This window comes from Motacilla alba, chromosome 1 (genome assembly GCF_015832195.1).
Source record: "Motacilla alba alba isolate MOTALB_02 chromosome 1, Motacilla_alba_V1.0_pri, whole genome shotgun sequence".
In the NCBI taxonomy this organism is placed as follows: Eukaryota; Metazoa; Chordata; class Aves; order Passeriformes; family Motacillidae; genus Motacilla; species Motacilla alba.
The window spans coordinates 83,436,709-83,453,546 of record NC_052016.1 but is presented as its reverse complement, the minus strand read 5'-3'; positions in this window follow the sequence as shown (position 1 = coordinate 83,453,546).

Here is a 16,838-nt window from a genome sequence, read left to right as displayed (position 1 = left end):
GGCGGGAACGCAGGTTGGAGCCAGAAAAAATGACAAGTTATCTAACTCAGCTCTCATTCAGGTTCTCTACAATAGGAATTCATCCCCCTGGCCTTAACAGCGAGGAGGCTTTCTAGCACATCCCAGAATTTGACTCGAGGAATTTGACTCGCCCTCTTTTGCTCTGGGGCTGAAGCCGGCCTCGGTGCACTTGTTGGGAGCTATTTTCTCATCGGCAGAGTCAGAGACCGAATTAGTCACCGACCCTTTGTTTTGATGTTAGAGCCCTTCTTTCTCCCGTGCGACGCTGCAGAAGGACTTGCCGGGCTCTGTGGGACAAGCCACCCGCACTTCCCTAGCTCTAGGGTATCTCTGACGCGCGTGGGCAGTAACTGCTGATCCCGAGTGCGGGAGAGCATCGGTAGAAGCTGCTCGTTTATTTCGGACTGATGAAGAGCTTACCTCTCGGAGAAAAAAAGGGTGTCTATTAACTGTTTATTAATGCGTCTTAATAACCGAAATTATCTCAATAGCATAGAGCTCGGGAGTAAGAACCATTAAATCTGTTCATGTTTTAAGAGGGATCAGCCTGAACAGAAATCAATTAGCACCGCAGACAAAACCAAGCCCTTCTAAAGACAAGTGTCACTGCATTTTCAGCATACTTCGGGAGTTAATCGTTAGCGCCGACCCCGTTCCTTCCTACTTTGAAACATTTCAGCATGAGGAGGCGCTGACAGCCCTCAGCAGGATAACCTTGGAAAAGGTCCCCACTACCAGGAGGGAGTTATCCTGCTGAGGAATTCCCACGCGATCCCACGCCGCAGGTTGGGGCCAGCACCGGAGCTGAGCTCGGATACAATCGTATCTCCCCGCACCCGCCCCGCCTGCCGGGTGAGCGTCCCGGGGGGAGACGGGCCCGCCCCGCCGGGGCTGGACACGGGCTCGGCGATCGCACCGTGTCCCCCGCCGCTGTTCGTGGCATCGTTTGCGCCGGAGCAGGCGGCACGGCAGCGCCGGGCGCATCCCCCTTGGGCAGCCCGAAGGGGCGGCTGCGGCTCGGTCTCCCGCACAGGGTGACTTTGCAGCCGGACACCCCCGACCCCAGCCTTCAGCCTTCTCCGGCTCTGTCAGAGCAGCTGCCCGCGCTGTGGCAGCCTGAGTACAAGCGTATCGTCCAAACCATAACACCGTGTCACCATTCCCCCCGCCCCCCCGTGCTGCTGCTCACCCTCGCACGACCCCCGCAAGCCCCGGCCTCCCGCAGCGGCTGCCGGAGCAGCGGGGGCCGCGCATCCCCCCGGGGCGGCCGACGCTCGGTCACCGCCCGGCGCGCCCCTCGGGCTCCCCACGCGCCTCCCGCGGCCTCCGTGCCAGCCCCGGCCCCTTGCCAACCCGCGAAGGTCACCCCGGCGATAGACCGTGCTGAATTCCGGGGGGTGTCGGGGGATGCTGAGGACAGAGATCTGTGAGTCTTTGCTGATCGCTGTGGGGTCCGCTGGGGGTCTCCGGAGTGCATTCAGTGTCTCGGGGTGTCGCCTTCGCACTGCTGCGATGGTGACCCCCGCCCTGCCTCGGGGGTGCGACTACAACCGGCGAACCCTCACTCCTTCAGGGACTGCAAGTCGGATGGGCTAGGTTTATTTTCTCAGAAATAAAAGAAAACCCAAACAGCAAAACCCTAACCCAGCCTTGTAAAGGAGGGCACACTACTTTGGGATTTCCACCGTGGAAGCTGCTGAGGATTTTTAATAGCTAAGGCCAACGTGGCAGCCTAAAACTGTGGGAGCAGGTCAGGAGAACCCCTGCTATGGCACCCTGGCCACGGCTCCTCGGAGCTGTTGGGACTCCTCACAGACCTGATCACTGAAAACCTCTAGCCTGCCCACAAGCACCTGGGATGCTAAATCAGGCAAGCCCCAGTTTTCTCCCTGCCCCGTATATTTCCCAACTTTGCTCCTGCTTGGCAGAGTAGCTTTCACCCAGGAGATGGGTCTCCAGCTCCTGGCCATGCCTTGGTAGGGAGGATTTCCAGCTACTGCCTGCCTTCTGCTCCAGCTGGCCATGGGGTGGTGGAGGTGAGGGCCTTCCTCTCACCGGGGCACTTGGTGAGCTGGAAGGTGAGATCTAGCAGCAGGAGATGGACAAGATTAGAGATGGAGAAAAGTGAACTTAAGAAATTCCTGCGGCAGCGGTTCTGGGGTGCTGCTGTGCAGCTGCTTTGTTTCCATATCTCTTATTAGTTAGTTTTGGGTTAAAATAGAGATATTGTTCAGAGCGCAGAACTCCAATGGATACTTTAGATCTGGGTCAAACGAGTGATTTCGGGCTCTGATGCTCAGCTTCAAAAAGACGCCTGGCTACAGCCTAGCTTCAGGAAACGGACATTAGAGGCATCTGCTCCTGAGGAGCCTCCTCTGCAAACCCCGGTGTGCACTCCGTCAGCAGTTTTGGCCCCCGCCTTTCGTGAGCCACTTTCTTGAATGCACGTTCTCGAGTATCGCTGGGCAGGAAGGTTTCATTAACACCTGCTGTTAATTGCCCAAGTCTGGCTGGTGGTTTGGCTATGGTCATTTCTTGACGGGCCTTTCTTGACCTTGTTACTGTAATTACCGAAGAATAAAGGTATGTTTGAAATTTGTTTTTATGGCCTGAATATTCTGCATACAGGATAAATGATACTTGCTCCTGCATCTCATCATCAGCATAATTTAACAATTAGCCAGTCAGCATTTGAATAGTTCAGGAACCAGTATTGCTGGCCAATATTGACCAAAACATTTATATAAACAATGCCCATTCATACATATTTGCACAAATCAAAATCTATTGTCACATCCAGGAAAAATGACAATGTTGATTTTGATATTTTACTGTATTTTGAACATAACCTCACCAATTTAAATACACTTGAAAATTTCCAAATGTAAAAGTAGTCAGAAAGCAACTGCATCAGGTTTATAATGGTCACAGATAAAAGAAAATGAGGCAAATCCAGACTACACTAAGGAAAATGACTTCTCTACCACAGATTTTACCAGGACCAGGCTTTTACCCAACTTTTTTTTTTTTTTTTTTTTTTTTTCTGTTGATGCCTTGAGATAAATTAATTTCTTTCTGGGCTCCAAACTCTTCAGAGGGTCATAAATCCTGATGAAAACATGCTTCTTCTTGAAGTTGCACCTGGATCACTTTTAGGAACATTTTTTTAAGTTCATGTAGAAGTTCCTTACTGATTAATAAAGTGAAATGTTGAAAGGGTACTAGATTAAATGAAAATTTAGTCTTTCATTTACATCTCATAAGTATTCTTGAGAATGGTCTTTTTCTGACATGGACTAATGACAAATTTGGCTGCTGGATGACCAACTAGGATAAGTTATTTAAAGATTACTACTAGAAACAACTACTGGAGACAAATTTACTTTTTTTTCTCCCTCTTATTTGCTCTGGAATCCTCAGTAATAATTTATATTACACCAAATAAGATGTACCCAAGTCAAGTTATTTGTAAATGAGCAGAATATTTTACCTTTAGCTTGTGAGGAACAAGAAGATCTCTCATTTTTGAAGGGCTCAGGCATAAGATTGTGAGGTTTTAGGGAAACTTACTTTTTATGAGGCACTCTTTTTGAAGGTATTGCTTCCAAATGATGACGGATGAAAATGTTGTCAGTTTCCAAAGCTCACACTTCAAAGAAAACATTCATTTCTTTCTCTTGTGCTACTTTCCTTGAAGGGGAGTGAAGGCTTCTACTGAAATATTTATTTATGATCAGCTATGGAGAAGTAATGATAACCTCAGAGCAAGTCCGCCTTAGTCAGCTGTTATTATACTTCTGACAAACATGCCTGTCCCCTGGGAACAGACCACAAAGCTCTGATAGAGCTGAACATCTAGTATCAAACTAGTACTAGTTACAGCTGCAACATGAGCCAATATCCCACCTTGCTAAATACCTCCTGTTGATGGCGGAAGATATTCCAACCAACCTCCTCCCTGGGACACGCCACCTGTGCCTGCTCTCTGAAGGCTTTCCATCCAGCTCGTTCAATTTATGGCCCACAGCTTTTTCTCATCCTTTTCAAAGTCTCAGCTGCCTCTGTGTCGTGGTTTGAGAGGAAATGAGTTTTTGGGAGGTGGTAGTGGTCGAACTAATAGGTGTCCAGATGTGGATATTGGCACTTGGTTTGACTATTGAGGATATGGATCCGCTTCTGAGAATACAGGGGTTAAAAGCGATAGCTCCCAGAATCTTTTCTCTCTTGGTTCCGGTGGATGGAAGAGTTCAGACCTCCCCTGCCCAGCTTCGGGCTGGGTGGGGGAGGGGAAGGCCACGCGGCCGGGGGAGGTAGGCCGGAGCCATGGGCCGGAGACAGGAGGCGATGGCTTGGATAAGAGTGAGTTCCCCACAGAGACGGAGGGGTGGAGGAACTCAGAGAAGCAGTGGGCAGCCCCCCCCCCCTCCTCGAGAGAGAGAGAGTGAGAGAGAGGTGCCAGTGCTATCTTAGACGTAATAGCACCGGCCGGGCCGAGGCAATGGGAACCGTGCCCAGTGAAGAGTGCGGAACTGGTGTGGGAGTTCGTAATGAGCAGAGACTGTAATTTTAACCCTTCTGCGGAAGATGGAAACCTTGCAAATGTTGATCCTCCGGGAGCTGAGAGAGAGGAGAGAGACGGATAAGAAGGAATGCGCAAGTGTGATGCAGAGGGGTGCAAGTAAAGAAAGACTGGGAGAAGCTGAGAGAATCCTAGGTGGAGGAGATGATGGAGTGGCTTTTGGCTGGACTTTTCTTGTATTAGCCATGGATAGAACCTCTCCTGTAATACAGAGACTGCATTTTAGGGGGAGGCTGCGCCAAAGGAGTAATGTGTGCGGAGACAACAGGTGATGAAGAGATGGTGAGACCCCTCGGCCCCAGGGGGTGAAATATTGGGGGGGACTGGTGTCCCAAAATGAGGTGAGAGAGACTGTCGTTCTCTTCTGGAACTGGGCAAGGCGTCCTTAAAAGGGGAAACCCTAAGAGCAGCTCTGGTCCATATGCAGTGGTGAGAGCACTGAACATGGAAGGAAGAAGTCACGACGTATAGTTGCTGAGTGACGGGGATTTACCTGTGGTGGCACAAGGAGGGCTCCTTCTCTCCTTAATGAAATGAGAAGTGATTATCTGAAGGGTGGAGATAGACTGAGTTGATTATCTGAAGGGTGATGGACTGGATTAAGATCTAAGATTCTGTAATATTCTGTAAGAATTGAGTGGGAGGAGGAGAAATGTTTTAAAAGGTTTTCCATTCTGCTCTGTGTGTTAATTTTATTGTAATTGTATAATAATAAAGTTTTTTTTTTCTTTTGTTGCAAGTGGAAGCCTGCTTTACTCTGTCTCTAATCACATCTCGCAGTAGACGCCAGGAAAGATGAGTTTTCATAGGGGCACTAGCATTGGGCCAGCGTCAAACCATGACATTTTTGGTTCCCTGACCGGGAATCGAATTTTGAGTCAGAAATGAGATGAGACTGTAAGATGAGATCAAAAAAAGATAAGAGCAAAGCATGTAGTAAGTTAAAGTAGATTAGTAACAGAATTCTAAGAATAGAGATGCAGTGTAAGTTATAGTTTTAGTAGGAGTGTGTTTAATGTTATTTTAATAGAATTTTAATGTGTTCTCAGAGGCGAAGGGTGGAATGTCGTGGTTTGAGAGGAAATGAGTTTTTGGGAGGTGGTAGTGGTCGAACCAATAGGTGCCCAGATGTGGATATTGGCACCTGGTTTGACCATTGAGGATATGGATCCGCCTCTGAGAACACAGGGGTTAAAAGCGATAGCTCCCAGAATCTTCTCTCTCTTGGTTCCGGTGGATGGAAGAGTTCAGACCTCCCCTGCCCAGCTTCGGGCTGGGTGGGGGAGGGGAAGGCCACGCGGCCGGGGGAGGTAGGCCGGAGCCATGGGCCGGAGACAGGAGGCGATGGCTTGGATAAGAGTGAGTTCCCCACAGAGACGGAGGGGTGGAGGAACTCAGAGAAGCAGTGGGCAGCCCCCCCCCCCTCCTCGAGAGAGAGAGAGTGAGAGAGAGGTGCCAGTGCTATCTTAGACGTAATAGCACCGGCCGGGCCGAGGCAATGGGAACCGTGCCCAGTAAAGAGTGCGGAACTAGTGTGGGAGTTCGTAATGAGCAGAAACTGTAATTTTAACCCTTCTGCGGAAGATGGAAACCTTGCAAATGTTGATCCTCCGGGAACTGAGAGAGAGGAGAGAGACGGATAAGAAGGAATGCGCAAGTGTGATGCAGAGGGGTGCAAGTAAAGAAAGACTGGGAGAAGCTGAGAGAATCCTAGGTGGAGGAGATGATGGAGTGGCTTTTGGCTGGACTTTTCTTGTATTAGCCATGGATAGAACCTCTCCTGTAATACAGAGACTGCATTTTAGGGGGAGGCTGCGCCAAAAGAGTAATGTGTGCGGAAACAACAGGTGATAAAGAGATGGTGAGACCCCTCGGCCCCAGGGGGTGAAATATTGGGGGGGACTGGTGTCCCAAAATGAGGTGAGAGAGACTGTCGTTCTCTTCTAGAACTGGGCAAGGCGTCCTTAAAAGGAAAAACCCTAAAAGCAGCTCTGGTCCATATGCAGTAGTGAGAGCACTGAACATGGAAAGAAGAAGTCACGACGTATAGTTGCTGAGTGACGAGAATTTACCTGTAGTAGCACAAGAAGGGCTCCTTCTCTCCTTAATAAAATGAGAAGTGATTATCTGAAGGGTGGAGATAGACTGAGTTGATTATCTGAAGGGTGATGGACTGGATTAAGATCTAAGATTCTGTAATATTCTGTAAGAATTGAGTGGGAGGAGGAGAAATGTTTTAAAAGGTTTTCCATTCTGCTCTGTGTGTTAATTTTATTGTAATTGTATAATAATAAAGTTTTTTTTTTCTTTTATTACAAGTGAAAGCCTGCTTTACTCTGTCTCTAATCACATCTCGCAGTAGACGCCAGGAAAAATGAGTTTTCATAGGAGCACTAGCATTAGGCCAGCGTCAAACCATAACACTCTGTCACCTGCAGCCACACTCTCCAGGTTTTGTTTCTTTCCGGCTTTTTAGACTGGCCTCTTTTACCCTCTTTCCCTTACCTATCCCTTCCCTCCAGACTCCAGAGAAGATGGCTTCATCTATCACCTTCACTGTGACAGCACAGAATATCACTTTTCTCTCAGATTCTGTCCTTGAACTTGTTTTCAAAATATCTTAAATTATACTGTTTTTAGCATATCAACATTAATTCAGTCTAGCTCAGAGCAAGCACCCGCTTTCTCAGGCTCTGAGCATTTTCTTCCACGGTCCTCCCTTGATTAACATTCCTACCAACATCTCTGAATCTTGACCTTCCCTTACTGTCCTTCAAACCATTTTTAAGTTTTACATAATTTAAATTAAGGTAAGTTCCTTCAACAAATATAATTTATCTGTTTTCCCTCTACCACTGTGTAGCAGTGCGCAGGTCTCCTTGACCCATGTGAACACCTACTCTCGTGCTTGCCCTCTCTGCACACCTTTGCTCTACACAACTGTCAACAGTTTCAACACAACAGTTGTGGTAGCTTTGACAATTGTGTATCTTACAGCACCTTTAACTACAGTGTTGCTATAGGAGCTTCTGCCTTTCCAGTACTTTTGATAACATCCTTATGGTTCATGGATTCAGTTTCCCTCTCAAGCATCTACAGCTTTGCCCAGTTCTCAGGTAAGGAGCATCCTGTGAGGTTAGCTGTACAGAGTACTCCTCCTAATCTCTCCTGAAAATGGACTTCTCCGATTGCACCAGCCAAACCCTCAACAGAATCAAGGCAGCGGGTGGGTTGGGTGGCTGCCCATTGTGATACAAGTGATTTTTTTCCCTCATCCTCTTTGCATGGGCCTTGTATCACACACCAGGCTTGTTCATTCTCCAGTGCTGGGAAAGTATCTCATGTTGCATGCCCAGCAGAGCCAGCTGAAGAGCAGAGTTTTCAGTTGTCAAGGCTTAAAATAAACATAGATTCAAGGATGAACATAATTTATTTTATATATATTTATACATAACTTTCATCTCAGTAAAAAATATTTTTCCACAGCTTGGACATTTTTAGAGAAATAAATTCCTTTTAGAACACCAAAATGTAATGTTTACAATTAAAAAAATTCAGTTTGCATCTTGCAGTTGATGAGGTAAATGGTGTTCTTTAATGGGCTTCTTCAAGGCCCTGTCCCCAGGCATCTGTGGAAGCTCCCAGAAGAGAGCTGTGAGACATTTTCTCCACCCACACAAGCCCAGGACCATGGACCCCAAGGCATGACCCTAGAGCTTGGGCTCAGAATGCCAGCCCTGCAACAGACAGGGGGGATGACCATAAAGATAGGGAGCCTGGGTTCAGATTAATATTTTCAGGGCTGAATGGCAGGGAAGGTATTTTCTGGGATTTCACTGTGGGAAAAAAGTCTTCTCCAGGACACAACATAAGCTTTGTGGGGCATTATTCTTCTGCATTAAGATACATTATTAAGATACATGCTCGTGTCATGTTTAGACAAACAGAGCACAAATAGGGTTCTGAGACACAGTGTTGGCCTCAGGCCATTGAAGGTCCATTCCATTCCCATTCCCAAAGGTAACAGCTCCTTCCTAACTCACGTCAAGATTATTTTGAGTGTTTTGAAGGAATTCTAACAATGGACATAAGCGCGAGCTAAAGTCCAAGATTATTTTGCCTCTGGCTGGGGTCAAGCACGGGCTTTAGGCAAACTCAGGAAAGCTGTGAGACAGGAAGCTGAGGGCGCATGAGATTCTTCTGACGGATCAACACAGAAGAGAAATTGATCCACTGAATGGGGAGCCATGCAGTCACAGAACCGTGACCCTCCCACAGAGTTTGGATGTGCAGTATCAACGGATGCAGGAGGGGAAGAGGTGATAAAGCTCCCTTCAGGCCTTTAAGAAATCCATACTCACAAAAGCTAAAGTTCCATGACTTTGACATTGTCATTTCACCTGCATTTTGTCTGCTAGATAAATCTATTTCCTACCTGTAGATTTTTTACAAATCCAAATGAAGACTTTCTCATCATCATGCTGTCATTCAAAGAAGCAACATTCCCATAGAGCGCAAAGGCTTACAAGGAATTACACTCAACCATACATGAAAGTTGGACATATATATGTAAATTGTTATGTATGTAAATTATTTTCATTAATACATTGGTGTAAATATGGTGTAAATAGTAATATCAAACCAAGATCTTGATCTCATGCATTTGTAGGGTGCTTGAATTAACAGCAATACAAAACAAAATTCAAAATTGTTGACAATACTAAAATGCCATATCTGAAGATTGAGTAAATTGTGGTGCTTTCACTTAATAGTCTTTACTCCTACCCGTTTATTTGGCATTAATTCTATTCTCTCTTATTTTTGGTGATCACATTCATCACTGATATCAACAGGGGAGGGAAAGGTACAAGCAGTTGCAATACGCAGCACTCCTCTCAGGACTCCATGTAGATTACAGTGTCCATGTGCTGTATCTCCCCTGGGCAAGCCTATATTTGCATGGAGTTGTGGATTACAGCTGGAAATAGGCCTGATTTTGGGAACTATGTTCAAGATCTGTCCAAAACTTTGCCCAAGATGGGAAGACTCATCTCTATGTCTGATTCATAGGATTGAGCTGGTGTTAGTCTTTCCCTCTGGAATCGCCGGACTGGGTTTTCCTTCTTTACCCGACTGCCCATTTCCATAAAAAGGGCTGTGAGATCATCTTCTCTCAGCCAGATTTTCCTGAATTTGTCCGAAGAGATGATCCGTTTTCAGGAGGGCATCACCAGAGAGCCCTGCATAAGCACACTGTCAGAGTGTGCAACCTCTTCTCCATTACAAAACCAGCCTGAAAATCAAGAGATATCCATGAGATGGAAAATCTGACAGAGATGGAAGAAGAAACACTCTGACTATCAGCAGTGATCTGGTAGAATGTGATTTTTTTTTTTTTTAAATGGATTGTTTTAGAGTTGGATCATTTTGACAGAAGAGGCTAGGGATGAGATTTTCACCAAAACTAGTTGGGGGATGTTGTTCTCACGAGTTATACGAGGAAATAAATGCGTGGGGATGTTGCCCCCGTGGGATGGCTGGCAGCATCTGGGCAGCAAAAGAGCCAGGCTTAACAGCCCACAGTATCAGACTGTGTCTGCTCACCGCTCAACCCCAGCTGCCTGCATGGCTTCCCGCGCTACAGGGAGGGCGCTGACTCCTTGGGAAGCCGGCAGTGCAAGGCAGACCCTGGGCAGAGGGAGCGCCGGGGGTCGAGGAGGCAGCCCCACAGGTGGAGCACTCAGTCGCGCTGTTCAGAGCTCGGTCCCACGGCTCGGGAGTTCAGTCCTTCCCGGCAGCAGCCGCGAGATGCCGAGGGCGGGGGGCGGAGGGGCCGGGTACCAGCGCCCCGGCCGGGACCCGCCCCGACGGCCGCCGCCCGTGCCCGCGGCAGGCGGGGAGCGCTCGGCGGAGGCGCCCGGCAGCCGGGAGAGGGGCAGCCTGCTCCGGGCTTATCCTCAGCCTCACGCCGGCTTCGCGGCCGAAATGTGCTTTTCAGTGCGTCTGGGGACATGCTTTCAAAAGGGAATGTCTGGGATGAGACTCTTGCGCTGTCTCCCTCCCTTCCCCCCGTTCCTGAGGAACTGAGGCAGATCCGTCAAAGGGCTCGCTGGTCCAGCCCCCTCGCCCCCCGCCTCCGTAGGCGATGCGCTGATCGGGCCGCGCAGGCTGCGCGCCCCACCGCCTTCCTGCGCGGCTGCTGCGCGGAGGCGGCAGCGCCGGGCCGGGGCCGCTGCACCAGCCCTGCCAGGGAGAGCTTTCATGGGCAGAGAGGTTCACAGTGTAATGAACAGCTTTATCGTCGCTGGTATCTTTACAACTGCTTAGATGACTTTTTAATTGTGGCTTAATGCATTTAATTATGACAACTCTTCCCCATTTTCAAGTATGATGTATTAATATTACAGATCATTAACATTGCTAAATTACTGTAATGACACAGAGTCCTCAGTGTCCCAGTTAGACAGAAAAAAGACCCGCGCTTCTCATTTGGCTCTTTTGTAATTTGCCTTATAGGAAATTCATGCACGATTCTTGAGTCTTTAAAGCATGTAGGAGAGGCTGCTGCTCCTGCTACTGCACCCTCCTTATTAAATTATTGATAGAGAAAATCCCCCATGTAAAACTTCCCGAGCCCGAGACACAGCACAGGAGCTAATATTGTCTTTCTAATATCCACTTCATCAATGTAAAAGTTAGAAAGCCTCGGCTCTTGAGCGGGTCCCCCCCCTCCCCTCCTTCATAATTAGAGCAGACCGTATTTAACATCTGCAAAATAGTCATGCTTATAAGGAATGAGAAATGCGAGATGTTCCATTCTGTTTGCAATGGTTAGACCGTTTTAATCTCTTAACTTCAATATATGTCCTCTAGCAGGCTATACTTCTTGGATTTCATTTTTAGATCCTTAAGGCTGCATATATCTGTCAAACAGACATAATGAATTTAAAGTGCTAATGCCTAGAAGACCAGAAAAAACATTGAAATACATCCTCGGATGATTAAATTACCACCTCTAGCTACTTTACCTCCTTATGTCCAAACAGATTTCCCTTTTTACTTACCAAGTACCGGATCTGGGAGATGTGGAAGATGTAATTTCATGGTAAAAAAAAAAAAAAAAAAGGAAAATGAAAAAAAAAAAATCCAACCCAACCCCAACGCTACCCATGCACGGATCTTTAGACAAACACTTTTTTGATTTTGTAGGTGTTTTTTTGGGGGGGGTGTTTTTGGGTTTTTTTTTTGTTTGTTTGTTTAAACATCGTTTCAGCTATGTGCCTGTAAGATAGGACTTGCCACCGACTGGAGGTATTTTTCAATTACACCCGAGCTCCAGGGAAAGCCTGGGGTGGGAGCCCGTGACTTTGCAGCGCTCACCTAATGGCTGGGGAAAGCGGGGGGGATGAGATGCGGCCGCGTCCGACGGCGGCGGCGGCGGAGGCTCTCCCTGCCCTGCCCCGCGCCCCTGCCCCTCCCCGGGGGCTGCCCCTGCTCCCTGCCGAGCGGGGTGGCCCAGAGGGGCTTTGGTGAGGGGATGTGGGGGCGATCCCGGCCCCGAGGGTGCCGCGCATCTGCGAGGGACCCGCGAGTCCGGGGAGAGCGGGGACGGAGGGAAGGCGAGCAGATTTGTCGCGCTTTGAAATGAAACGTTATAATCCCTCCAACAATCCTGTTGACTGTGAGCTGTAGCGCCGGGAGTACAACACGGCGGAAAAAAAAAAAAAAAAAAAAAAAAAAAAGATACATTGTTGGATAAACAGCTCCTTATAGGTAAAAACTGAATGGGCCAAATAGATGAATAAGGAGACACAATGGAAGGGGGGGGTGGTGAAAGGAAACGAGTCGGTGGCAGTGGAAGAAAAAGGTAAAAGTGAACAGAGGAGACAAAAGGAGAGAAAAGAAAAAAATGTAGATGAGTGAGACAAAAAAGCAAAGAGAAAAAGAAAAGAGAACAAGAGGGGGAAAGAAGTAATATTTTCCTTGATAAAAATGCACAAAAGGGAAGATGAACTTTGTTCTTTTTCTCTTTCTACTCTCCTCTCTCTTTCTGCTTTTCGCCTCGCAGCACGCCAGCCTAAGCTGAGAGCTGTAATGTCATTAAATTGCAAATGCTTTTTCATTTCCGACACACACTGTTTACTTATCTGGCAAAAACATATGTTGGAAGGAATCCGTTAAATTCTGCCCATTGCCTTGGGTAAAAGTGCAATGGAAACGGACCCACTGAGCTTCTTCTTTCTTCTTCTTTTAGCACTTCCCTTATCTACAAGACTGCTTCGCAGAAAACTGGCTAGTTCAATGAAAAATGAAGATACAGCAGGAGATTAGAGAAGAACACTGAGCAAAAAATTCCTGGAGAGAGGGTCACTCCATTGCAAATGATTTCACTCCTCTAGATCTGCATAAATTACTATTTTTAAGGCATCTCCAAAGTCTGTATATTTTTCTCACTCTGTCAAACATTTAATTTCACGCCCCGTGTTCTGAATATGCTAAAATGCATATCTCTGATGCACCTTTAAGCCAGAAAAACGAATGCAAAATTGAAGATAAAATGATGTGATTTGCACTACAAGCCTATTACTTGAGGTATTTACATATAGTTTACCTCTGCAGTTCTGAGAATGATTTATTAAAAAAAAATCTGGATTAAGCTCGTATAAATATGTATAAATCTTTGTTTAGAAAATAGATTTTGCAGCTGTTGTGTCAAAAAGTTCTTTAAGATTCTGTGAAGAATTTTCCTTTCAGCCTGCTTTAAAAAAGAGGGGAAAAGGACAGTATTTGACATCCTGCTTTGGCAGGAAGGAAAACACAACACTACACATACACACACACCCACGCACGCACACACACGTTCAGACATTCAGGATTTTTCTAAAGACTCGTTTTGTTTGTTGTTTTTGTTCGTGGTGTTTTATTTTTCCTACTTCACACTTATCTTCCTAAACTTCTCTGCTCACATCCTCTCCCCCTCACTCGCTGGGACTCGGTGTCAGCCGCGCTCTGGGTTTTCCCGAGCTTGTGAAATAGCGGGTCAGGTGTATAGAAATACTCGTAGGCTGGGGGAAAAACAAATTAAAAAAAAAAAAAAAAGAAAATAGGAAGAGAGATAAATCGTAAATCATCCCGGGCCCCCGCAGCGGAGGCGAGGACCCCGGCTCGCCCAGCCGGGCCGTGCCGTGTCCCGCGGGGGCCGGGGCCGCTCGCAGCCGCTTCCCCGGGGCTGCGGCCGCGGCCCAAGGGCCCCCCCTGGCGGCGCCGCCCCGCCCGGCCCGGCCCGGCCCGCAGCGCTCCCGCTCCCGCTCCCGCTCCCGCTCCCGCTCCCGTTCCGCGGCCCCTCCGCGCCCCGGGGAAGCGGCTCCCTTTCGCGGGGGCTTTCTGCCTCGCCGGGGGAAGCTGTAGCTACAGAGCCGGCGCTGAGGAGCCCTGGTCGACCAGAGCCGTGCTCCGTGGAATTAACCTGGGTAGACTTCTAAGGCAGTTTTCAGCCGCGACGCCGCTTGCGTTTCTTTCCCTCTGGAACAGCAACAGCCGTGACTGGGGGTGAGGTGTGTGAGGAGTGAGGGCGTTTGCTTGGAAAAGCCTCGTACTCGACAGGGAAAAAGAGACTTTTCAGATAACTCCAAGGTTAATTTAAGACTTGGCCATGAAATCTAGACTTTGAATAATACATGAATCGCAACTATTCCACCAGGATATGGTGACCGGGAAGCAGATTCTTCCTGCCCTGGTTTTATCATCCTATTTTCATCTCCAGAACAGAAGCCCTAGGTTTGCTGCTTCCGCAACACAGAACTTACAAAGTCACAACAGTGACATCTGCTCACACGCACACTGCCGCACATTCTGGTCTCTGATAACTGACCTCAGAGATAAGAAACTGAAACTCACTGTCTACATATCTCACACTCAGTAGTAGAAAAACTTGCTTTTCTTTCTCTTTGAAGGTTACCAACCCTTCTGGTAAGTGCATGGCCGTTCCCCCCTTGGGAATACTTGGGGCTGATGGCAGCTCACAGCTCCTCTTCTGAGGGTAAAGGCTTCACGCTTTGTCCACTGTCAGGGCTGGGATGACTCAGGCTATTGACAGTGCCAGCACAGGTCGTTGACTTGGAGGGATAGAGACCAGGTTTGAGCTCATCCTTTGCCCCCACAAAAGTAGGAAGGAGGGAAAAACCAAACATATTCAATTCTTGAGAAGCAGCAACAATCCTCCTGCACCGATGCCATCGGAGACAATAGCGCAGCAGTGAAGGGTCATGAAGGCCATTGTTTCACATTTAAACAGAAGAAAAGTGAAGATGTGAGGGAAATTCAGGGTCTTGAGAAGCACTTTATTTTAGACAGCAAAGATCCATCTCACAGATTTCTCAGAAAGAGGTCTGTTAAATAGTATATAGTACCCAAACCCAGTTACTTGTAAGAGGCAGAAATATGAAACCAAGATGTAGAGGACAACCAAGTCTCACATGCCATGTAACTCTTTAAATACATTGAGGTGGATGGAAGCAGGGTCTCCCTGCTGCAACAGCAGAACACTTGTCCCTCTGCAACAGCCATTTGTGTGAAGGACATCTAGGTAGTGACCCCTCTTCAGACAGGGCTGCTTTGCTGAAGGTCCACAGGCTCAGCAGTCCAGTGAAATCCTGTAGCCCATCACCTCCATTCCACACCACTCCTGCAGAAGGAATTTATTAATTTCTAACTTTCCAGCATACTCTGCTCTTTGTGTGTCAGGATTTTGGATCTGTATCATCATTTCTACATCAAGAGTAGTGTTCTGAAATTCTTAATCCTCACTGAAATCAAGTGGAAGAGCTACAGTTTGTCAGGGCAGTGATGGCACTAAGTAAGGTTTCTGTCATTTGAAGTTGTGGTTATTTTGGTGAAATCCCTCGCCAGGGAGGCTGCCTTTCTGTGAAGGAACAGACACACAGTAATGTTTGCACTGAGGGGACAGCTGCACATGGGCATGTGGAGGAGCTTTCAAGGACCCAAGCAGCTCTACAGAGCAGGACAGGCAAGTGATCAGATCATGGCACCAAACAAACACTTGCAAAAGCCTTGTATTTCTCAGAGACCTAAAAAGCCACAAGTAGCCCTAGGGACTCGGAGGGGGAGAGATCTGTGATAGAGCGACAGATGGTCCATCTTCTCCTACCAGTTTGCTAATGAAAAGAGGGTAATGGGAATTACAGATAATCCTGATGATACCCAGTTTAAGACACAGTACTATCCCATCCCTCACAGTGTGGAAGATCAATGCTTTGTTACTCCAGGGAGTTTGTCACCACTCGCTTGGTCCTCTGGGGTCAGCAGAGGCTTCCTACCCTTGACATGAAGGCCAGAGATGAGCAGCTACCATAGGTCTAGATGATGAAATGTTTTGAAAGTATCTATTGATGCTGCTCACCTTTTCTATCTTGCAAAACAGTAATTGTAACCCTTCCCGAAATTCCTCCAAACGTCCTGGCCTGGCACTAGCTCCAAGCAATTTTAGTTCCTTTCTATGAAAAAGGAGGAATGCAGCCCTGTCACTGGGAACTTGCCACGTTTTACACCAAAGTCATCACCCTGCTGTGCTTCGGTACAGCACTGTCAGAATGTAGACATTAATAGGCCTGATCCAACTGAATCCTGTGTAGTCTATCACAGGAATACATATCTGAGCTCCGGTATTGCATTGCCATATGCAGTGTAGGGAACCTTCCATATGGTTTCTGAAAAGTGGTTACAGCACACGTGCACCAGGCACTTTTCAAAGTAAAACAGATCTGTTCATTTTTATTTTCAAAATACCAAAGCAGTAAAATCATGTAATTGAGTAATCACTTGCCAAATTTCCTTTTTTAATCTAATCTATTTTGAGTTACATCAGAGCCAAAATGCAAATTAAACTGGTAAGGTTCCAAGGTTTTTTTTCCCCTTCCCTTTTAGAAAACACAATTTAAGGTAATCATAAGTAAAGAAATTTAAAAACCCCATTTGTTTTGTATGCTGTAAACTTTGGAAAACATGTTTCAGCCTGAAGTAAATTTTCATAGGTAATAGGTTACATAGAAGTCTTATGTAAATTTTGATCTCTTCTTAACAACTCCAATGTTCATTTTATAAAATTTGATTTGAAAATAATGCCATTGTTTTAAAAGAGGCTGGAAGGGTGAGAAACTAAGCAAAAAAAAGTATACACTAAAAGATGCACATCCACTCTTTCAGCTGTGGCTACAGTATT